The 24,252-nt window shown below is 58.9% G+C and overlaps 1 non-coding gene across 1 annotated transcript; it reads right to left on the bottom strand.

Annotated features, from left to right (window-relative positions):
* Positions 1 to 16,151: 16,151 nt before the first annotated feature.
* Positions 16,152 to 16,245, bottom strand: TRNAI-UAU (transfer RNA isoleucine (anticodon UAU)). The gene is made up of 2 exons: positions 16,208 to 16,245; positions 16,152 to 16,187 (listed from the first exon to the last, which is right to left on the bottom strand). It is a non-coding gene; the product is annotated as a tRNA-Ile (tRNA).
* Between the last annotated feature and the right edge of the window lie 8,007 nt (positions 16,246 to 24,252).

The following is a 24,252-nucleotide window of genomic DNA, read 5'->3' as shown; positions in this document are numbered from 1 at the left end:
ACGCTTGGAGAGGCGGACTGGAGCCCACGAGCAACCATTGTTGCCTGCGATCACCATGGCTCTTCAGCATTAACCGGGCACCTCAAGTGCTTTCCTCTTTGTCTCGTCCAGCAAGGAGCAGCCATTGCGTGCCAGGCTTGCAACATTCACCAGGGCACGGAGTGCCAGGGCAAAGTGCCCCTCGGCAGGGTTTAGCTGGCTAGAGGCAGGAAAAGGGAGGCCACAGGCGACCCAGGGCTGGGACAGTGCGGTCGCTGCTGTGGCAGCCCTGTGAGGCCATTGAGTGCATCAGAAAGCCCCTGTAGTGAAGACAGCCGGGGGAGGGGGCGAGGGGAGGCAGAAGAAGGACACCCGACTGCCACAGGGACCGTGAGTAAGGGCAGACCCAGAGCAGCCAAAGCCATGCTGGGCCAATGGGAGTGGAGGCTGGAGAGGGGCTAAGGCAGCCAAGAAGGACACGGAGAGCAGCAGCAGGGAACACTGGTCCCAAACCACATCTCGTGGGGGAGCCAATGGGCTTCTGGCTTTGCGCTCTGCTCCCGAGGGCATCTGGGCTCTGGCCTAACCCCTGCCTGGCTGTCAGAGTCCAGTAGTCTCTGCAGCAGCATCTTGTAGCTATTCCACACAGGGAGGGTCAAGAGGGACCTCACGGAGCTCTCAGAGCGAGACGAGACAGAAGGGTCACCGCACCAGAAAAGCCAGCGGGCAGTCCCCCAAAGCAGCAGAACGTCGCCCTTCCAACTCCCCACTGAAAACCAGTTCTTCTCTTTTAAACTGACAAGCACTTTTCTGGAAATCAGGGTCAGCACCACTTCATGAGTTGCATGGCCAGGGAAAGCTGCCAACTAAGCGCACAGGCAGGGCAAAACAGTACTGGCTGAGTACTCAGCTTCTGGACCTCCTTGGCAATTTGTTGGTCCCTGCAGCAGCAAGGCGGTCCAAAGCCTTTGCCTCTTTACTACGCCGAATGTCTGCCAGTGAAGCAGGTGCTTAGTAAGAGGCAGCACTTGCAGGGAGAGTGCAGTGTTTGGAGCATCAGGCGTTACTGGGACAAGGAAGACGACCGAAGAAGAGGCTTCTCCCAGCAACAGACCGAAAGGACACGGCCATCACCCGCTCCTCTGGGAGGATCCACAAAGCCCCTTCCTGTGTTTGATGAAGGGCAGGGAGATGCTGTGTTCCCGGGTCAGAGGAGGCGCATGGACAGGCTTCAAGGAGCCCAGGATTTGAAAAAGGCTGACAGGGCAGTCAAGCAGCTGTGAGCTGCCTGTAGTTTACAAGAAGCTACTAGGTGCTGCTTTGAAAACCTAATTCAAGAAAGCGCTAAAAAAACCAACCGCAGCCATGCGGCAAGAGAGGAGGAAGGTCTAAATGAGGCACGTCCACCTCCAGGCAGCAGGCAGGAGGTGAGTGGTGGGGACACCGTGCGCCCACCAGGACATGAGCACAGCCCTGGGGGGGCCGCCACAAGGAGCAGCCAAGGGCCGACGGAGGCCCAGGGACAAACATGGCCCATCCCAGGTTTGCCTGGCTGGAGAGCACTGCAGCTGCAGAGAAAAGCCAGGCATCTGCACTCCCAGGTTGCCGCACCGCTCTACCCCACAGCAGCTCCTCCTCTGCCCTTAGCCTTTCCCCATACAATCCGGAGAAGGGCTGCAGCTCCTATAGCACCCCTGGGGCTGTGGGCCCATCAGGTGTACGTGTGTCCTGGCCACCATGCTGTGTGAGGGGTGTGTCCGCTGTGCAGTGTCTCTGTGCGTGTGGAGAGCGTGAGCATGTGTGCGGATGCGTGTGCAGTGTCAGGGATGTGTTGGGCTGGTGCATGTGCACTCTGGCGGTGCAGTCCTGGCTGTGCGTGAGGGTCTTGGGGAGTGAGAGGTGTGAGCTCTGAGCGTGTCCTAGGGAGGGTAATGAAGGAAGAAAGGGGCGCGTGTGTGTGCGCGCGCGCTGTCCTTAGAATGAGTGAGGCAGTGGTTTGCTTGCACACCCGCTCTGTGGCACGCGTGTCTCTATGCTGCGGTCTGTGTACGGGCGTTATTCTGTTACGGCGCTACAAAAACTGTGGAGGAGCACATGGGGGGTTTAACAGCTCTTCTGTTCATCTGTCCTGCAGCACTGTCCTTTGTGAGGCACAGGCTGGTTACTCCAGCCGTGAACAAGTACACGCCACTTTTTTTTTCCTTTGGCCCTTGTAGGTGGATTTCAACATCCCCTTTGCTAAGAGCTCCATGGCCGCAATGGAGACAACGCTGACAGCAGCCGAGGGAGCTCCCACGCTGACAGACCTCCTCTTGGCCCTGGAGCTGCAGTGCCTTGGGACTGGTCGCTCTTCAGGCCCAGGCAGGCTTCCGCAGCTAGCAAGATGGCTCAGGACCACGCTTCCAGACTTTCCAGCAATGTTCACATGTCTTCTGCGCAGCCAGCAAGTCCTGGTATCTCTCCCTTTGATCCCGCAGAGCCATCTGCTGCCCAGTGCTAGGGCATTAAAAAGGAACCGTTTGGTTTTAGGCACAGGGAGAAGGGCACGGAAACGCTGCAGGCCTAGGGCAGGGCGGTTCTTCTGGGGTCTGCTTCTGCTGGCATCTCTATGCTTTCTGGAACGGGACAGGGGCCCTAGTGTCCAAGGCAAGGACATGACAAGGTGCCACGTGCCGGTAATCAGCCTGCGGAGGAGTCAGGCGGGGATGGGACTTTGCACCAAGCCGGCCTCGATCCCCACAGAGCAAGGTGTCCGGGTGTGGAGCCTTGGGGAGACAAGGATGGAGCGTGCGGTTTGAAAAGGGAGAGCCAAAACGCTGGAGGAATCCTTTCATCGTCGGCAGCCACAACTTTCTGGTCCCACAGGGAAAGCCCACCGCTGAGTGCCCAACCCCTGCCCCTGGGCTGGAAGGGTGCCTGCTCCCAGGCCACAGCCTGCAAAGCCTGTTGCTCTCCCACGAGGGGTGCCAGGGAAAGACCGGACCCCCTTCCCCTCCCCTCCCCTTGGGTGCTCCTGGGTGTGGAGGGAAGGCCAGTGCAGGGGAAGGGGAAACAGCACCCCCAGCTGGAGAAATTTACCAGAGGAAGTGCTTCTCTTGGGAATTCCGCTGCCGATTCAGCTCTACCCTCTGCTTCCACTCTTCCCGACGCACTTGGTAAGTCTCCAAGAGTTGCAGGGTGTGGCTTGCTCGTACAGAAAGCTGCCTGCAAGAGCAGGGAAAGTTCCCTCTCCCCTTCTGGCTGAGGCCCTCCTGCCTCTCCCCTCGACCAGCCCCTGCACGCACGCTCCCGCTGGTGGTACCCACAGCCTTCAAGTGGCAATGCAGCTTGGGGCTGCCTGGCACCAGGGTCCAGCCCAGGTCATTGCCATGCCAGGAGAAATCAGGGGACGCCATACCCAGCCCCATGGCTCCCAAGATGGGCTTCCTCACACCTCGGACAGGTGCTGCCACTCCAGTTTTCCAGGCCGGGGCTGGGCCTGGCGCGCACTTACTCTTTGCGCAGCCGCGGCAGCCTCTCTGGCTTCCTCTTCTTCTCCTCAGCTCGGGGCAGGAAGGCAGCAGCGCTCTCCTCTTTCCCAAGCCACGGCACTGGTGAGTGTGGCTGAACCTCGGGCAGCGTTTCCTGATGCCGCCAAGCCTGCATTGGGGCCAGAGGACAAATTTGAGGCTGCTTCTGACCTCCCTCAGGCGCTCTCACCTCTCAGCCCTGGAGAAGCCAGCAACTGCGGGGCCTGTGCGTCCTCCCGCACACTTGCTCTGCTCTGGCCTCAGAAACCCCCATGCCAAGCACTGCCGCAGGCAGGGACCCTGGCCGGGATTCACCACCGTTGCTTGCTGGCTCCATTCTCTCTTGCTGACATCGCTCGTGACAGGGTGAATGAGGGCAAGGAATGACCATTTTTCAGCGCTGCAACCGTGAAATCAAACGCTCCCGTGGGGTTCCACCAGTCAGACCCCAGCACGGAACCACTGAACGGGGTCGGTTGGAGGGGACCTCTGGAGAGCTCTCGTCCAAGGCCCCGCTCCAAGCGGGGCCAGTTAGAGCAGGCTGCCCGGGCTGTGTCCACCTGAGGGTTGAATAACTCCAAGGGTAGAAGTCCCACAGCCTCTCTGGGCCCTGTTCCAAACTTTGACCACCCTCATGGTGGAAACGCGCCTCCCAACAGCTAGCCAGAATCTGCCTTTTTGCAACTCTACGTCTTGTGCCTCTCACCCTGTCACTGTGCGCCTCTGAGAAGAGCTGGCTAAGTTACCTCTAGCCTTTCCCCCGGGTAGCTGCAGACAGCAAGGAGATGGACCCTTGAGCCTTCTCTTCTATGGGCTGAACAAACACAGTCCTCTCCACCTCTCCCTTGGACACCAGGTTCTCCAGCCCGCTGGCCAGCTTGGGAGCCTCCGCTGGATTTGCTCCAGCATTCCAGAGCCTCTCTTGCATGGTCGAGCCCCACCCTGGACCTAGGGCTGGCTCCAGGTGAGGTCTCCCAAGGGCTGAAGAGAGAGGACTCGTGGCGTCCTTCACTCGGCTGGCTACACTCTTGCAAACACAGCCCCGCCTGTGGTTGGCCTTCTTCCCTGCAAGTTCAAGGGAGGGGGCGACCCAGCCATGCCCCCACCACAGCACATTGCTGCTCCTCCCCTTTGGCTTTTTGCAGCAGCTTCTCCCTGCCAGGCATGGGCAGGCAAGCTTGAAAGACCATGGCCACCTGGCCTGCTCTTTGGGGGGCAGCAGTACCACTCGGACTTGGAGACCTCCACGGCTCCGCTCCTCGGCTTACCTGTTCTGCCCTGTTTGGCTGCCTGCAAACAGGAATTGCAGTCCGAGGTCTGGCTTGACGAGGTTCTTGCTGCTTGCTGTCCTCGTCCACCTGAGAGGAGCTCTCCCAAACTGTTTGCAGCAGGCTGAAAACACACAAGCCGGGTGAGGTTATCGGAGTCCCGGATGAGACCGTTCTCCATCTTGTGCTCACAAGCAGCGGCGTGCCAGCCTCTGCAGCACAAGACGGTGCTGCTGGAGCATTTGGTGTATTTGAGCCCTTGTGATCCCATCAAGAGTGAGGGCCCTACAGGCCCTAAGGAAAGCTCTGGATGCCCAGGTGTGGGCCCTCTCTGGATGGCACGAGGAGAAAACCAGTGCCATTTGCCACGCCCGGAGCCTGCAGAGCCCGCTAGCCGCCTCCTGCTAGGGGCACTAAAGGCCGTGAGGTGGTCAGAAAGACTCTGTTTTGGGGTGAAATGGGAAAAGGGGAGGCTTCTAGTGAATTGAATCCAACCTAAAAACCAGGGAAAACGGACACCGCTCTCTGTTGGTGGGGGAGGATGGTCTGACTTTCACGTTCCTCTGGGAAGTGCTCTCATCTACGCTGCAACCAAATGAGGTCCCTTGAAATGTCTAGCAAAGCAGAACAGCTTTGCTGCAACTTCTCAGCTGCTGCAACACCTCTTGCATCGACATCGGTCGTTGTGACACGAGTTGACAACCTTTCAGAGTTCATACCGACAGCGTGTGCGACGGAAACAACTCCTTCCCAGAATGCCAAAAGCACACGGTCACCGGCATGCTTTGCTCCAAGAGCCTCACCTGGCAGCTGGCTTGTTTGCCCGGGTTTTCCATTCTTTCCCTCCCTTTGAGCTGGCCCCAGATAGCGTGGGCGGAGAAAGCCTTTCTCGAGAAAGGAGGCGCTCAGCAGGAGGACTCCCTGGAAGTAGGAAGGGCGGAGACTCTTCAGCAAGCATCTCTGTGAGCGTTTGAACAAGAAGGACAGGCAGCTGTGCTCCAGCTTTGGATCAAAGAGCCCGATTGCCTCGGAGCTCTGCTCCCGAGCAGGTCTTAGGCCCTTGCTGACACAGAATCCTGTCCAGCTCTTCACTTCTGCAGGGCACCCGTCTGCCCTGGAGTACTGTGGCTGTTCTCCTGCTTTCTCTAGCCCATAGGCTTAAAAAGCGGGGCTTGGCTGGGAGGTGCTGGTGACCTCATGGTACCCTCTCCTTTGGGGCGGCTGCGGGCTGGAGGGCATAGTTCCACACGAGAAGGGGAACAGATTCCTGCACATCTCTAAGGCGCTCACATGCACAGACGTGCTCTTCTGGCGCATCCAGCCCAAAGACATGCTTAGGGAGATGCACAGCACAAGGCCTGCAATTACCAGCCTCCACAAGGAAGCCACGTTTTGGCACAGCTTCGCAGCCTGTCGCCACTCATCTCCACGTGGTCTTCCTCCCCACTTTCCAGCGCGCTGCTTCCCTGGGAAAGGTAGACCCCCTCCGCCACTGGCAGCTCAAGGCAGGATTTTGATCCCGCGCAGAGCGCGGAGGGATCTTCCTAAATTCCTAAATGCTGCTGCACAGACAGACTCCTGCAACTAAGGAGCAGCTTGCAAGACACACCAGGGCATGGAGTCCCAGGGCCAAGTGCCCCTCAGCAGTGGCAGCTGCTGCAGTTGGTGCTGCAGGACTGCCCGGAGAGCCCCTTCCAGGAGGAGTCCCCTGAGATCTGCCGTGATGAGTAAACAGAGGCACAAGAGAAGTAGCCTACTCCGCCGGGCATCGCCTTTTCAGCTTGGCTCCAGCCCCGTGCTGCGGAGGCCAAAAGGAAAACAAACACACCTCTCTCACCAGTCAGCTGTGACATTACCTTTTCCCTCAGTCTGCTTGTTACGCGCTCTGTCCTTTGCCTCCCGGCCTTTGGCGGCCTTCCGAGACCCTCTGGAGGAAGAGGCTGGTCTCACAGGCGACATCTCAGTCTCCGTCCTGGAAACAAGAAAGGCACCAGAGAGAAGCTTGACACCAGAGGCTCGCAGAAACCTGCGACAGGCTTGCCGTCAATCTAGGAAGACCAAGTCATGCAAAGACTTGTTGGCCGCCCTTCAGATGTCACACTGACAGAGTGTACGGAAGAAGCAACCCCTTCGAAGAACTCCAAGAGCACAAGGGCACCCTCAGCCCTTTTCTCCAAGAGCCTCACCTGGCCGACGACTTGCTTCCTTTGCTCTTCCGCCCCTTCTGCTTTTTACGGCCGGCGCCAGATAACGCGGGTGGCACAGGCCTTTCTTGAGAGAGGAGGCACGCAACGGGAGCACTCCCTGGAAGTAGGAAAGGAGAAGGCTCTTCAGCAAGCGTCTTTGTGAGCACTTGGGACAGGCAGATGTGCTCCAGCATCGGATCAAACAGGCTGATCCCCTTGGAGCCACGCTCTCCAAGAGGTCTTGCTCCCTAGGACGTCCTTGGCACACGCTAGCAGCCTGTTGACAGTCATCTCCAGGCAATCTTTCTCCCCACATTCACGTGCCCGGGATCCGTCAGAGAGGTAGACCCCCCCTCCCTTCCCCTCCAGCATAGACACCTCGCCGCCAAACGTCCTAAAGTGCTAAAGTGAAAGAGGAGCTTGCGCTATCCACCAGGGCGCAGCGCCCCGGGGCAAAACTGCCCTTCAGCGGCACCAGCTGCATTTGTTGCTGTTGGGCCACCCTGAGACCTCCTGCCATCCAGAGTCACTTGAGATTTGCTGCGAGGGGTAAATAGAGGCACAAAGAGGCAGTCTACTCTCCCAGGCACCGCATCTTGACCAGGGCTCCAACCACCTACTGCTGAGGACAAAGGGAACACACGCATGAACACACGCACGCATGCACACTCCCTTCTCTCTCACAAGTCAGCTGTGACATGACCTGTTCTGTCCATCTGCCCTTCTTCTTCAGTGCACTTCAGGGATCCCTGGGAGGGAGATTCCGCCTCTTGTTTTTCAGCCGGAAGCGTCAAATCAAATCTGGAAAGGAGAAGACGCCAGGCTGCAGAAAAGGCACCACGCTCCCTTTGCCGCTCGCATTCACAGTCCGTTGCCAGAGAGCTTTGAGAAGGCCTGCCAAGGCCATAGCTTTCCAAAGCAGAGTACGCAACATCCTTGAGAACTCTCATTCTGAGGAACCGGAGAGGCACAGGCCAGACCTCCGCGGCGTGTGCGCACACGAGAGGCCCCACCAGTCTGGGCCAGGGCTTCCCTATCCTAACGCGGAGAAAGTGTACTCCAGGCCTCCTTGCTGCCCCTGGAGACCATCTCGCCTCCCCTCCTCCTATTCACCGAGCAGGAGCTGAGACCTACTCCACAAACGTACTGTGGCAACACGAAGACACTGCCGGGACCCATGCGAAAAGCCACACTTCCTCTTCCTGAAACCACCAGGGGTCTCGTCCCTGGGGCCTGAAACAGAGACAGAGGTACGTGAGAGCGTTCCGGCGACATGACTGCCTTGCTCCTAAAGGCAGCAAATCTTTCTTGTGCTCAGGGCAGATGCTGCCACCGGGACACCCTGAAACAAAGTTTCCTCTCCAAATGCTAGCCCTCAACTAGGAAAGCAGAAGATGCACAGCTCAGAGCTGAGACTGAGGGACCTCACTGCCAGGTGTTTCGCAAGGGCAAGAGTCAAGACAGTCAACGAGGACGCGCCTTCTCTGTTAGTGGAGAAGTCAGGCACAGGAGAAGGCATTCGATTAGCCAGGGTCTCTGCGGGCCGGGTTTTGCCGGTTGGCTTGCTATGAGCCTTCCTGGAAAGAGAACACCTGGCTCGGACCTGGTGTTAGCCTCACAGGCTCTCCAAGGATTTGGGTGGTTGCATCCATAGCATGGAAGAGGAGCGAGAGAGACCCAGCCCTTGCTTTGCCTTTGCCCAGTGGGTAAGAACCGGGAGTGCCACACGAGAGAGCTGGGGAAGGGCATTGGGCTGGGATGAGGAGACAGGCTGGGACAGGGTGACCATCCCAAGCAGAGCGTGAATGCAGGCCTGGGGCAGAAAAGAGCCGTTCATGGCAGTGGGACGCCAGGGACACTGGGAAGGGCTGGTCAGTGCAGACAGCCCAGCACTCAACCATGGCTTTCTGCGAGGGGAAGCGCCACAGATACCTGCCTGCGTCGTAGACTCTTTCCCCAGAAACTGCCTACTTTTGAGCCCGTAAAAGCCTCGCCATTATCATTTCTAGCACAGAGAGTGGGATGCTGGGCCAGCCAGAGCCTTGGCCTAACGCGGGGCAGCTCGTCCTACGTTCGCCTCTGTCGCCCAGACCACTGCGTACGAGAGACGGACGCTAGAGAGAGTTGGCGTGGCTGGAGACCGTGGCTGCCCCGCTGGCCGGGAAGGTCCTGGCAGGCCAACAGAGATCAGTTCAGTCGTCCTTTGACAGGTGTCCAGAAGAAGTAGGCGTAGCACGGGGAAGTGCTCGACTTACCCCGAGCAGAGCTGCTAGCAGCTTTCCAGTGCCATCCACGGTGAGGAGGAAGTCATCGTAAAATCTCATGGTCACTTCCTGGTCTCGTACGGAGAGAATGCCAATGGCCTTGAAGACAAAGTCCACGGCCTGTCTTTTTGAGATGGCCCGAAAGAACGCCATCACGGTCTCCTGTATGCAGCACTGCACCGTTGTAAAAGGCATGTGGGCACACACGGATAGATCCTCGTACCTCAGAGGGACGATTCTTACGTCACCTAGACAGCAGCAAAGGAGGAACAAAGTCACCTCTGCAGCAGGGCAGCGGGCTCCAATCACAAGGTGACAACACTTTCTGGCAAGACAGCGCTGCCTCAGAGCAGGCTCTTGAATCCTCTGCTACAGCGCCTAGGAGCGGTTTATGGAGTCCCTTCCGGGAAGAGTCAGAGCAGCCTGCAAACTGAGGTGCTCAGGGGGCAGCAGTGATTTTGCCAGTGCAGGAATAAAAAAGGGAAACTAACCATTTGGTAGGACCACGTTACCGGAGGGCAGGACAAGTAGGGCAGACGGGTGCAGGTCCCATGAGAAAGTGCGTGGTGCCAGGCCATTGTGACTGTGCCCGCAGCCAGTGCCCTCTGGCTAAGCCTATGCCATGTCAGTAGACGCAAGGAAGAAGCAAAGTGCAAGGACGGCACAGCAGCCCACAGGGTTCTTCTACCCCCCCCGCACCCCCACCCCGACCCCCACCCCCACCCCCACCGCCTCGTAGTCAGCAAATGTCTCCGCTTTTGGGGCCAGCGTCCTATCCCTCCCACGCACCGGCTGAAGGCATATTACCAGGAAAGGACACCCAGGGAGCCTTTCTGAGCAGTTGCTCCTGGCTGGCCTCTGCAGCTTGAACAAGCTGAAGTTGTTCTCAGGCCAGCCGGAGGCATTCAGTCATGTCTTCAGAGCAGTTTGCATGCGCCTCAAGCTCGGCGCAAGGGCAGGCAAAGGTTTTAACGTGTCTTCTTACCAGGAACATCTTCTTGAGCGCACCTGGCCTGGTATTCCTTGGCAACAACCTCCGATATACGGAACATGGGTCTCCGAACAATCGAAAGCTCACCGTTCACGGAGCACTCGTAGTGTTTAAGGACATAGAATATCCCCACTCCTAATACCTTGACACCCTGAGAGCAGCAGCGGGAGAGAAGGAACAAGCATAAGCAGCCTGGAGACGAAAAACGGACCGAGGGCTTGCCCGAGCGTGGGGATGCTGCCCTGGGCCCTGCCCACCCCTAGCATGCAAAGGGCAAGATGGGGCACTAGGGAAAGCACACACTCCAGACCTTTCTTCCCTCTTGCTCCTCTGCTCGCCCCCCAAATCTCTTTGGGAAAGCAACAGCAGAGCCAACATTCCTCCCCTACCTACAGTCGGAGGGGTTTCCAACGGCAGGGACCAACCCTGGAACAGGGGCCAGGCTTTGGTTTTTCCATGCTGGCACTGGAGAAGGGAGAAGGCCCAGAAAGTGCCCAGCACTCTCTTCTGCTTTATCGGGACTTCCGTTGTTACCGCCGGTGCCAGAGAAGCTGCTCTGTGGCACATTTGTCCAGGACAGTGTCCTGCGGGGGTGCTCTTTCTCTTTTCAGGGGAGGGAAGCAACGGCACGCCGTGGCACAGGGGTGTCAGGACAAGGCAAACCGTCAGCGTTTCAGGAGGGGAGGACCGAGCCACAAGACCCACCTTGTTCTCTGCCAAGTGCTCTAGAATGTATTCAGAGACGCTGTCCCAAATGGTAACAATCTCTGGAAAGCAAGGGAAAAATCCAAGTCAGCAAGCGCACAACCATTCAGCACCCTGCTCACCAAGGAGGTGACCGGTGCAGGTGAGACGAAACATACCGCCACCCCAATTCCGAACACGCAAGGCGCTCCACGTGGCGGGAGCTGCAGAGCTGAGCTGCGAGGACACCTCTGCCCACTTCTAAGCGAGGCTCCTGTCCTTTCAGGTGGGCATGCCTGAAAGGCATACCCGCCCGCTAGGGAAACGGGGACTAGCTTTCCACGCCAGTGAGAGGACGGTGCCGTGCCCACAGGAGTCGCCCAGGCTCAGGGCAGCCCCAGGTGTCTCCCCTGCAGGAGTCCCGGCTGCCAAACTCACCGCTGGGCCACCAAGGGACGTGCAGACTGGTCTCTCGTGGCACCCACTAGCCCTGTCCAGCCCTGCCCCACAGAGCCCAGCCTTTCCATAGCTCTTCTCCTAGCTGATATGCTCTACAGCAGTCAGGAAATACCTCCTGCAAGCCTTACCGTAGCGGCTGAGATTCCTGAGCGTTGGGAACACGTCTGGCCACAGGTTCTCCATCTTTGCGCCCCCTCACGCTCAATGAGGCCCTGTAGCAGGAGGGGGAGGAGGAAACTTCTCCTCCTCCTCCTTTGCACTTCCCCAGGCAGGCTCCAGCAGTGTTGCGTGGCCTGCCTTCGCCCTCTCGTTGCGCTGCAAAGCAGCTCCTCCAGAGAAGAGCGGTGGCGAGAGCAGCACCCGAAAGCTGGGCTTGCCCAGGCCTCGCAGGGAAGTGCAGGGAGGGGCCCCGTGGCAGGAGGGGAGCTGTGGCTGTGATGCGGCATGTCCCACTGTGACCCCAGCCCGCGTCACCAAGAGGCTGCCAGGCCTCCCGCGACACCCTCCCCCAGACCCTGCCAGGCTTTGCCCACCTCAGCCAAGGGCAGCTGCGCTGGCTGTTTTGGGGTGCTGCCCCCACCCCACGCCGTGGCGCAGCGAGAGCCATGGCAGGGGCGGGGAGGGGGAGCTCACCAGTGTGGTGGCCCCAGATGGGGACGCTGCGCTGCCATTGCTGGCCGCAGGGGCTGTGCTGAGCTCTGCCCTGAAGGAAGGAAGGAAGGGATAAAGGAAGGAAGGAATAAAGAGGAGCCTCGGCAAAGCAAGGGCTGGTGCTGGTTAGGTATACCACAGCCTCTCTGGGTTCTGGAGTCTGGAGTCTGCCTGGGCTCTGGAGTCTGGCTCCGTCTTCTTTACTCCCCCCATCGCGTATTTAGACACACCGACAAGAGCCCCTCTGGGCCTTTGCGTCTCCCGCCTAAACAATCCCAGCTCTCTCAGCCTCTGCTCGTGTGACGGATGCTTCAATCCCTCAAGCCTCTCGGAGGCCTTTTGCTGGACTCGCTCCGGCATGGCCATGTCTTTCTTGTACTGGGCCCAGCGCTTGTGGTACAGGTCTCTCGCTGGCACCTGCTGGACGGCTGCTTGACCTTCCCTCATCACGACTCTAGGTGGAACTAGAGCTCCAAGCGCCTTGTGCTCAGGAATGGCTGACAGAGCTCGCTGGAGCCTGTTAGAGCTTGCGAGAGGTCACAGCCTCCTTTGGCTCAAACTGCTGCACCTGTGTGCTGCCTCGGTGAGCTGTGCTCTCAGCAACGGCTACTTCCTTTCCCCCCGGGCACTGTCCAAGAGTCCGCCAGGACCGTCTCCAAACCGTGCCAAAGGCCATGCGAATGCAAAATCGGGTCTGGGAGCGTTAAGCGCCACCCCTTGTGCACCAACATCTCGCTGCACTGAGGAACACCTGTGCCATGGCTGAGTGTGGGGGGCAGGTGGGCTTGTTTCCAGGGCTTCTTTCAAAGTGACCGGAGTTGTCCAGGACGTAACAGAACCAAGGGCTGGCTCAGGCTGTGACTATCAGCAGGGCCTAAGCACTGGTTGTTATTGCGAGTCCCCTGTGGCGTAGCAGCAGGACGCGACACCTGGGTGCTGTCAGGGCCCTGAGGGCCTCAGTGGCCCTGACCAGCAATGCTCCACACACCCTGCCCATGGGCCCAGGAGCCCATTTCAGCTCCTCCCTGGGCCTTCTGGCCCCGTCTGCACCAGGAAGCATGGGAAGGGTCTCTCATTGGCATGTGCAGAGCAAAGCTTCACTGCAGAGTCGCCTGCTCCTGCCTCTGTGGGACTGGGTAGTGCAGGGATCTTAGGACTGAAAGACAAGGCAGCTCCTGCGGCAGGTGAGTCACGTCCCGCAGACCCAGAGACCTTTTCTCTGTCACCCAGCGCCTCCCAGGAGCCCTAAGGAAAGGGTATTCTGCAAGGGGATTTGGCAGAAGACAGGGCTGCCCTGGAGCTGGCTGCACAGGCAAGCCCAGGATGGCTGTTGTTGCAACAGAGGAAACGCCCTGTTCCTCGTGCCTGCTCAGAGCTCCTGTGCGTCTGATAGGGTCCCCTTCCTTCCACGCTGCCCCCCCAGGTGAAAGGCCTCGCTTGCTGTGGCAATAGGGTTAGCCCTAACCCTAAGCCTTTCCCTGGCTGGGAATCGAACCCAGGCCGCGGCAGTGAGAGTGCCGAATCCTGACCACTAGACCACCAGGGAGGAGAGGCCCAGCCTGCCTGTGCACCCACCGGTGGGCACCAGCCCTGCCCTGCAGGGGACCAACCCCTCCAACCACAGCCCCCCACAGCCGGTCAGGAAGACAAATTGCCGTGGCAGCCCGAGCCTTCCCAGGCAACTCTGCAGGCATTCCTCCTTCTTTCTGAGAACGAGGCCCTCAACCAGAGCCTCTGGGCAGCAGGCACCCTGCAGCGGGAAGGCCCAGGGAGTGCAAGGTGGCGGTCGGCGGGGAGGCTGGTCACTGCTGGACACAGGTTTGCACCTGGAAAGTCCCTGAGCAGAAAATCACAGCTGGGCACAAATCACAGCAGCCTGAGACAACAAAGCCCGACAGCACAGGCTTCAAACCCACCTCTCCAAGAAACCGGAGCCAAAATCCAGCTCCTTGCACCACTCACCTATACCCACCAGACTGCAACACTCCTGTCCTGGTGCATGGGTTGGGCTGGGGGAAGTCTGGATTGCCTCTCGCCAGGAGACCGATGCCCCTTCCGGCTGTCCTTGCAGCACAGTGCGAAACGTGAGCACGCTCTTGCTGCAGGTGGCAGCCAGCAGTGGGAGCGGGCTGCTTTCCGAGGGCAGGCAAGCAGGCTGCAAGGGACATAGCAAGGCCAGTGAGGCAGGGACCTCCCTGGCAGGGCACAGGCCCTCAGCACCCGAGCAAGAAGGGAGAGCTGGTTGAGTGTCAGGAACGAGGGCCAGGCACAGAGCAGTGGTTGCCAGCCAAGTCCAAAGTGCTGAGACGGGTCTGAGGCCAAGCTCTGGAGCCCGGTCAGCCAGGGAAGGGCAGGGTCAGCGAGGTGCATGGCGGCCAGGGCCGGGCATGGCTGCAACGTAGCTCAGGCGAGGAGCAGCTCCCTTCTGCTGAGCAACCTCCGCCACCCAGCGCAGCACTCCTGCAGCTGCAACCTCTCGCCAGGACCTCTCCCAGCAGCAGGAGCAGAGCAAGTGGGGAAAGGACCGTCGCTCTTTGTGGAGGTGCGCCCACAGGCTCACACTGCACCCCAGGGTGCGTGGTGGAGGGGACACTTGAGCAGAAAGAGCCAGGGCTGGGCACGGAGCAGTTCGTATCCCCTGTGCTATGCACCTGCCTTCCCCCCTACACCACCCTCTGTCCAGCTGGCTACGCGGGGCCGCTCTTTGCAGAGTTGTCCTTTCCTCATCGCCAGCCCCCGGACATGCCCCGTAACTGCCTTCAGTCCAGTTCTTTGCCATCCCCAAGAACTGAGACTTCTGAAAAGGTGAATCTAGAGCGTGAGTTTGCCTCCCCTCTCCCAGGGAGGCACATGAGGGCTTGCGCTGTTCGGGTGCTGCTCTGCAAGGACACAGACTCGCATTTTCTGACTTCTCCCTGCTAGCCTGCCGTCACCTGACAGCTCTGGCTGCTCCGCAGGAGGGCAGAAGGCAGGAGGGCAGGAGGCAGGAGGGACAAATGGCCCGAGGAGGAAAGACAATCACATGGGCAGCTGTGATCGTATAGTGGTTAGTACTCTGCGTTGTGGCCGAATCCGAGTCACAGCAATGGTTTTGCAAAGCCCGCCGGGTGAAAAGGAGAGTTGGAAAAGACACGGGAGGCACCCGCAAGGGTAGGCCAAGGGGTTTGTTTCCAAAGATGCCATGGCCTAGGGAGCTCTTCTGTGCTCTCTGTTCCAAACATTCAGTGGGCTCGTGCCTAAAATGATTTCCTGGTTTCTAGTGATCGTGCAGTGTCTTCTGCTGGGGGGCTGCCGTGACAGCTACCCCTGCTTCTGGGAAAGCAGTCAAGCTTCTCCGTTCTCCAGGCCAAGCTTGAGAACTGAGAGACTCTGCCTGGAAAGTGCCCAGCTTTTCACCTTTCCTTTCCCTTGCCCTTGCTCTCCGTGTTGCAGTCAGGGCACTCTCAGCTCCACACACAAACTGCCCTGCAGCCCCAGCCCACCCGCAACTGCCATCCCACGCCATAGAGACCCCCAACACAAGTAGCTCTTCCCTGGGAGAAAGAAGTCGCTTTTTTTTTTTCTTCAGGGGGAGCGTGTGACTTTTCTGAGGTTATGCCACCATGCTGGAAGTCTTAAGTCCTGTTCCGGCCAAGCTGTAAGCTGGCTGTGGGAAAGAAACCCTCCCTGGAAAGGCAGAGCTGCCTTTCTCCCTTGCCTGCTGCAGAGTGAGAGGCGCTGTGAGGCAGCAGCTTTTGCCTGCAGCTCCACCGCAGTGCTCGCGTGTAGAGAGCCAGGAGTGCTTCCTCCTGGCCTGGCTGCAGGGGGAAAGGCTGGCTAGGAAGGCTCTGCCACAGTGAGGCTGGGCAGCTGGTGCTGGGAGAGTGTCCGCCTGGAGGGCAAATGCTGAAGAGCAAAGGAAAATGTTAGCATCTGCGCCCTGAGTGGGGTCTGGATCCTCTGCGGAAGAGAAGGGAGGAGAGCCCAGCTCTGCCTCCGGGGCCCCAAACCGAGTGCTATGCGGGCAGAGCCCAGGTCAAGCCTGGAACGGCCCCGAGCGCTTCTGGTGTTCCAAGGTGTCTGTATTGGCAGGTCCCGGGATGTCTGGCTTGAGACAGATGTCGCTGCTAGAAAGCTGCACCGCCCAAGGGAAGAGGAGGCAGTGCATGATCAAAAGCCCATGCTCCAGGTGAGGCTTGAACTCACACCCTCAGCATCCCTCCGCTTAGCACTGCTGTATAAGTACTGCGCGCTGGCCCATTGCGCCACTGGAGCACGCTTGGAGAGGCGGACTGGAGCCCACGAGCAACCATTGTTGCCTGCGATCACCATGGCTCTTCAGCATTAACCGGGCACCTCAAGTGCTTTCCTCTTTGTCTCGTCCAGCAAGGAGCAGCCATTGCGTGCCAGGCTTGCAACATTCACCAGGGCACGGAGTGCCAGGGCAAAGTGCCCCTCGGCAGGGTTTAGCTGGCTAGAGGCAGGAAAAGGGAGGCCACAGGCGACCCAGGGCTGGGACAGTGAGGTCGCTGCTGTGGCAGCCCTGTGAGGCCATTGAGTGCATCAGAAAGCCCCTGTAGTGAAGGCAGCCGGGGGAGGGGGCGAGGGGAGGCAGAAGAAGGACACCCGACTGCCACAGGGACCGTGAGTAAGGGCAGACCCAGAGCAGCCAAAGCCATGCTGGGCCAATGGGAGTGGAGGCTGGAGAGGGGCTAAGGCAGCCAAGAAGGACACGGAGAGCAGCAGCAGGGAACACTGGTCCCAAACCACATCTCGTGGGGGAGCCAATGGGCTTCTGGCTTTGCGCTCTGCTCCCGAGGGCATCTGGGCTCTGGCCTAACCCCTGCCTGGCTGTCAGAGTCCAGTAGTCTCTGCAGCAGCATCTTGTAGCTATTCCACACAGGGAGGGTCAAGAGGGACCTCGCGGAGCTCTCAGAGCAAGACGAGACAGAAGGGTCACCGCACCAGAAAAGCCAGCGGGCAGTCCCCCAAAGCAGCAGAACGTCGCCCTTCCAACTCCCCACTGAAAACCAGTTCTTCTCTTTTAAACTGACAAGCACTTTTCTGGAAATCAGGGTCAGCACCACTTCATGAGTTGCATGGCCAGGGAAAGCTGCCAACTAAGCGCACAGGCAGGGCAAAATAGTACTGGCTGAGTACTCAGCTTCTGGACCTCCCTGGCAATTTGTTGGTCCCTGCAGCAGCAAGGCGGTCCAAAGCCTTTGCCTCTTTACTACGCCGAATGTCTGCCAGTGAAGCAGGTGCTTAGTAAGAGGCAGCACTTGCAGGGAGAGTGCAGTGTTTGGAGCATCAGGCGTTACTGGGACAAGGAAGACGACCGAAGAAGAGGCTTCTCCCAGCAACAGACCGAAAGGACACGGCCATCACCCGCTCCTCTGGGAGGATCCACAAAGCCCCTTCCTGTGTTTGATGAAGGGCAGGGAGATGCTGTGTTCCCGGGTCAGAGGAGGCGCATGGACAGGCTTCAAGGAGCCCAGGATTTGAAAAAGGCTGACAGGGCAGTCAAGCAGCTGTGAGCTGCCTGTAGTTTACAAGAAGCTACTAGGTGCTGCTTTGAAAACCTAATTCAAGAAAGCGCTAAAAAAACCAACCGCAGCCATGCGGCAAGAGAGGAGGAAGGTCTAAATGAGGCACGTCCACCTCCAGGCAGCAGGCAGGAGGTGGGTGGTGGGGACACCGTGCGCCCACCAGGACATGAGCACAGCCCTGGGGGGGCCGCCACAAGGAGCAGCCAAGGGCCGACGGAGGCCCAGGGACAAACATGGCCCATCCCAGGTTTGCCTGGCTGGAGAGCACTGCAGCTGCAGAGAAAAGCCAGGCATCTGCACTCCCAGGTTGCCGCACCGCTCTACCCCACAGCAGCTCCTCCTCTGCCCTCAGCCTTTCCCCATACAATCCGGAGAAGGGCTCCAGCTCCTATAGCACCCCTGGGGCTGTGGGCCCATCAGGTGTACGTGTGTCCTGGCCACCATGCTGTGTGAGGGGTGTGTCCGCTGTGCAGTGTCTCTGTGCGTGTGGAGAGCGTGAGCATGTGTGCGGATGCGTGTGCAGTGTCAGGGATGTGTTGGGCTGGTGCATGTGCACTCTGGCGGTGCAGTCCTGGCTGTGCGTGAGGGTCTTGGGGAGTGAGAGGTGTGAGCTCTGAGCGTGTCCTAGGGAGGGTAATGAAGGAAGAAAGGGGCGCGTGTGTGTGCGCGCGCGCTGTCCTTAGAATGAGTGAGGCAGTGGTTTGCTTGCACACCCGCTCTGTGGCACGCGTGTCTCTATGCTGCGGTCTGTGTACGGGCGTTATTCTGTTACGGCGCTACAAAAACTGTGGAGGAGCACATGGGGGGTTTAACAGCTCTTCTGTTCATCTGTCCTGCAGCACTGTCCTTTGTGAGGCACAGGCTGGTTACTCCAGCCGTGAACAAGTACACGCCACTTTTTTTTTCCTTTGGCCCTTGTAGGTGGATTTCAACATCCCCTTTGCTAAGAGCTCCATGGCCGCAATGGAGACAACGCTGACAGCAGCCGAGGGAGCTCCCACGCTGACAGACCTCCTCTTGGCCCTGGAGCTGCAGTGCCTTGGGACTGGTCGCTCTTCAGGCCCAGGCAGGCTTCCGCAGCTAGCAAGATGGCTCAGGACCACGCTTCCAGACTTTCCAGCAATGTTCACATGTCTTCTGCGCAGCCAGCAAGTCCTGGTATCTCTCCCTTTGATCCCGCAGAGCCATCTGCTGCCCAGTGCTAGGGCATTAAAAAGGAACCGTTTGGTTTTAGGCACAGGGAGAAGGGCACGGAAACGCTGCAGGCCTAGGGCAGGGCGGTTCTTCTGGGGTCTGCTTCTGCTGGCATCTCTATGCTTTCTGGAACGGGACAGGGGCCCTAGTGTCCAAGGCAAGGACATGACAAGGTGCCACGTGCCGGTAATCAGCCTGCGGAGGAGTCAGGCGGGGATGGGACTTTGCACCAAGCCGGCCTCGATCCCCACAGAGCAAGGTGTCCGGGTGTGGAGCCTTGGGGAGACAAGGATGGAGCGTGCGGTTTGAAAAGGGAGAGCCAAAACGCTGGAGGAATCCTTTCATCGTCGGCAGCCACAACTTTCTGGTCCCACAGGGAAAGCCCACCGCTGAGTGCCCAACCCCTGCCCCTGGGCTGGAAGGGTGCCTGCTCCCAGGCCACAGCCTGCAAAGCCTGTTGCTCTCCCACGAGGGGTGCCAGGGAAAGACCGGACCCCCTTCCCCTCCCCTCCCCTTGGGTGCTCCTGGGTGTGGAGGGAAGGCCAGTGCAGGGGAAGGGGAAACAGCACCCCCAGCTGGAGAAATTTACCAGAGGAAGTGCTTCTCTTGGGAATTCCGCTGCCGATTCAGCTCTACCCTCTGCTTCCACTCTTCCCGACGCACTTGGTAAGTCTCCAAGAGTTGCAGGGTGTGGCTTGCTCGTACAGAAAGCTGCCTGCAAGAGCAGGGAAAGTTCCCTCTCCCCTTCTGGCTGAGGCCCTCCTGCCTCTCCCCTCGACCAGCCCCTGCACGCACGCTCCCGCTGGTGGTACCCACAGCCTTCAAGTGGCAATGCAGCTTGGGGCTGCCTGGCACCAGGGTCCAGCCCAGGTCATTGCCATGCCAGGAGAAATCAGGGGACGCCATACCCAGCCCCATGGCTCCCAAGATGGGCTTCCTCACACCTCGGACAGGTGCTGCCACTCCAGTTTTCCAGGCCGGGGCTGGGCCTGGCGCGCACTTACTCTTTGCGCAGCCGCGGCAGCCTCTCTGGCTTCCTCTTCTTCTCCTCAGCTCGGGGCAGGAAGGCAGCAGCGCTCTCCTCTTTCCCAAGCCACGGCACTGGTGAGTGTGGCTGAACCTCGGGCAGCGTTTCCTGATGCCGCCAAGCCTGCATTGGGGCCAGAGGACAAATTTGAGGCTGCTTCTGACCTCCCTCAGGCGCTCTCACCTCTCAGCCCTGGAGAAGCCAGCAACTGCGGGGCCTGTGCGTCCTCCCGCACACTTGCTCTGCTCTGGCCTCAGAAACCCCCATGCCAAGCACTGCCGCAGGCAGGGACCCTGGCCGGGATTCACCACCGTTGCTTGCTGGCTCCATTCTCTCTTGCTGACATCGCTCGTGACAGGGTGAATGAGGGCAAGGAATGACCATTTTTCAGCGCTGCAACCGTGAAATCAAACGCTCCCGTGGGGTTCCACCAGTCAGACCCCAGCACGGAACCACTGAACGGGGTCGGTTGGAGGGGACCTCTGGAGAGCTCTCGTCCAAGGCCCCGCTCCAAGCGGGGCCAGTTAGAGCAGGCTGCCCGGGCTGTGTCCACCTGAGGGTTGAATAACTCCAAGGGTAGAAGTCCCACAGCCTCTCTGGGCCCTGTTCCAAACTTTGACCACCCTCATGGTGGAAACGCGCCTCCCAACAGCTAGCCAGAATCTGCCTTTTTGCAACTCTACGTCTTGTGCCTCTCACCCTGTCACTGTGCGCCTCTGAGAAGAGCTGGCTAAGTTACCTCTAGCCTTTCCCCCGGGTAGCTGCAGACAGCAAGGCGGTGGACCCTTGAGCCTTCTCTTCTATGGGCTGAACAAACACAGTCCTCTCCACCTCTCCCTTGGACACCAGGTTCTCCAGCCCGCTGACCAGCTTGGGAGCCTCCGCTGGATTTGCTCCAGCATTCCAGAGCCTCTCTTGCATGGTCGAGCCCCACCCTGGACCTAGGGCTGGCTCCAGGTGAGGTCTCCCAAGGGCTGAAGAGAGAGGACTCGTGGCGTCCTTCACTCGGCTGGCTACACTCTTGCAAACACAGCCCCGCCTGTGGTTGGCCTTCTTCCCCGCAAGTTCAAGGGAGGGGGCGACCCAGCCATGCCCCCACCACAGCACATTGCTGCTCCTCCCCTTTGGCTTTTTGCAGCAGCTTCTCCCTGCCAGGCATGGGCAGGCAAGCTTGAAAGACCATGGCCACCTGGCCTGCTCTTTGGGGGGCAGCAGTACCACTCGGACTTGGAGACCTCCACGGCTCCGCTCCTCGGCTTACCTGTTCTGCCCTGTTTGGCTGCCTGCAAACAGGAATTGCAGTCCGAGGTCTGGCTTGACGAGGTTCTTGCTGCTTGCTGTCCTCGTCCACCTGAGAGGAGCTCTCCCAAACTGTTTGCAGCAGGCTGAAAACACACAAGCCGGGTGAGGTTATCGGAGTCCCGGATGAGACCGTTCTCCATCTTGTGCTCACAAGCAGCGGCGTGCCAGCCTCTGCAGCACAAGACAGTGCTGCTGGAGCATTTGGTGTATTTGAGCCCTTGTGATCCCATCAAGAGTGAGGGCCCTACAGGCCCTAAGGAAAGCTCTGGATGCCCAGGTGTGGGCCCTCTCTGGATGGCACGAGGAGAAAACCAGTGCCATTTGCCACGCCCGGAGCCTGCAGAGCCCGCTAGCCGCCTCCTGCTAGGGGCACTAAAGGCCGTGAGGTGGTCAGAAAGACTCTGTTTTGGGGTGAAATGGGAAAAGGGGAGGCTTCTAGTGAATTGAATCCAACCTAAAAACCAGGGAAAACGGACACCGCTCTCTGTTGGTGGGGGAGGATGGTCTGACTTTCACGTTCCTCTGGGAAGTGCTCTCATCTACGCTGCAACCAAATGAGGTCCCTTGAAATGTCTAGCAAAGCAGAACAGCTTTGCTGCAACTTCTCAGCTGCTGCAACACCTCTTGCATCGACATCGGTCGTTGTGACACGAGTTGACAACCTTTCAGAGTTCATACCGACGGCGTGTGCGACGGAAACAACTCCTTCCCAGAATGCCAAAAGCACACGGTCACCGGCATGCTTTGCTCCAAGAGCCTCACCTGGCAGCTGGCTTGTTTGCCCGGGTTTTCCATTCTTTCCCTCCCTTTGAGCTGGCCCCAGATAGCGTGGGCGGAGAAAGCCTTTCTCGAGAAAGGAGGCGCTCAGCAGGAGGACTCCCTGGAAGTAGGAAGGGCGGAGACTCTTCAGCAAGCATCTCTGTGAGCGTTTGAACAAGAAGGACAGGCAGCTGTGCTCCAGCTTTGGATCAAAGAGCCCGATTGCCTCGGAGCTCTGCTCCCGAGCAGGTCTTAGGCCCTTGCTGACACAGAATCCTGTCCAGCTCTTCACTTCTGCAGGGCACCCTTCTGCCCTGGAGTACTGTGGCTGTTCTCCTGCTTTCTCTAGCCCATAGGCTTAAAAAGCGGGGCTTGGCTGGGAGGTGCTGGTGACCTCATGGTACCCTCTCCTTTGGGGCGGCTGCGGGCTGGAGGGCATAGTTCCACACGAGAAGGGGAACAGATTCCTGCACATCTCTAAGGCGCTCACATGCACAGACGTGCTCTTCTGGCGCATCCAGCCCAAAGACATGCTTAGGGAGATGCACAGCACAAGGCCTGCAATTACCAGCCTCCACAAGGAAGCCACGTTTTGGCACAGCTTCGCAGCCTGTCGCCACTCATCTCCACGTGGTCTTCCTCCCCACTTTCCAGCGCGCTGCTTCCCTGGGAAAGGTAGACCCCCTCCGCCACTGGCAGCTCAAGGCAGGATTTTGATCCCGCGCAGAGCGCGGAGGGATCTTCCTAAATTCCTAAATGCTGCTGCACAGACAGACTCCTGCAACTAAGGAGCACCTTGCAAGACACACCAGGGCATGGAGTCCCAGGGCCAAGTGCCCCTCAGCAGTGGCAGCTGCTGCAGTTGGTGCTGCAGGACTGCCCGGAGAGCCCCTTCCAGGAGGAGTCCCCTGAGATCTGCCGTGATGAGTAAACAGAGGCACAAGAGAAGCAGCCTACTCCGCCGGGCATCGCCTTTTCAGCTTGGCTCCAGCCCCGTGCTGCGGAGGCCAAAAGGAAAACAAACACACCTCTCTCACCAGTCAGCTGTGACATTACCTTTTCCCTCAGTCTGCTTGTTACGCGCTCTGTCCTTTGCCTCCCGGCCTTTGGCGGCCTTCCGAGACCCTCTGGAGGAAGAGGCTGGTCTCACAGGCGACATCTCAGTCTCCGTCCTGGAAACAAGAAAGGCACCAGAGAGAAGCTTGACACCAGAGGCTCGCAGAAACCTGCGACAGGCTTGCCGTCAATCTAGGAAGACCAAGTCATGCAAAGACTTGTTGGCCGCCCTTCAGATGTCACACTGACAGAGTGTACGGAAGAAGCAACCCCTTCGAAGAACTCCAAGAGCACAAGGGCACCCTCAGCCCTTTTCTCCAAGAGCCTCACCTGGCCGACGACTTGCTTCCTTTGCTCTTCCGCCCCTTCTGCTTTTTACGGCCGGCGCCAGATAACGCGGGTGGCACAGGCCTTTCTTGAGAGAGGAGGCACGCAACGGGAGCACTCCCTGGAAGTAGGAAAGGAGAAGGCTCTTCAGCAAGCGTCTTTGTGAGCACTTGGGACAGGCAGATGTGCTCCAGCATCGGATCAAACAGGCTGATCCCCTTGGAGCCACGCTCTCCAAGAGGTCTTGCTCCCTAGGACGTCCTTGGCACACGCTAGCAGCCTGTTGACAGTCATCTCCAGGCAATCTTTCTCCCCACATTCACGTGCCCGGGATCCGTCAGAGAGGTAGACCCCCCCTCCCTTCCCCTCCAGCATAGACACCTCGCCGCCAAACGTCCTAAAGTGCTAAAGTGAAAGAGGAGCTTGCGCTATCCACCAGGGCGCAGCGCCCCGGGGCAAAACTGCCCTTCAGCGGCACCAGCTGCATTTGTTGCTGTTGGGCCACCCTGAGACCTCCTGCCATCCAGAGTCACTTGAGATTTGCTGCGAGGGGTAAATAGAGGCACAAAGAGGCAGTCTACTCTCCCAGGCACCGCATCTTGACCAGGGCTCCAACCACCTACTGCTGAGGACAAAGGGAACACACGCATGAACACACGCACGCATGCACACTCCCTTCTCTCTCACAAGTCAGCTGTGACATGACCTGTTCTGTCCATCTGCCCTTCTTCTTCAGTGCACTTCAGGGATCCCTGGGAGGGAGATTCCGCCTCTTGTTTTTCAGCCGGAAGCGTCAAATCAAATCTGGAAAGGAGAAGACGCCAGGCTGCAGAAAAGGCACCACGCTCCCTTTGCCGCTCGCATTCACAGTCCGTTGCCAGAGAGCTTTGAGAAGGCCTGCCAAGGCCATAGCTTTCCAAAGCAGAGTACGCAACATCCTTGAGAACTCTCATTCTGAGGAACCGGAGAGGCACAGGCCAGACCTCCGCGGCGTGTGCGCACACGAGAGGCCCCACCAGTCTGGGCCAGGGCTTCCCTATCCTAACGCGGAGAAAGTGTACTCCAGGC

This window comes from Struthio camelus, chromosome 10 (genome assembly GCF_040807025.1).
Source record: "Struthio camelus isolate bStrCam1 chromosome 10, bStrCam1.hap1, whole genome shotgun sequence".
NCBI lineage: Eukaryota > Metazoa > Chordata > Aves > Struthioniformes > Struthionidae > Struthio > Struthio camelus.
This window is presented reverse-complemented; position numbering and strand designations above follow the sequence as displayed.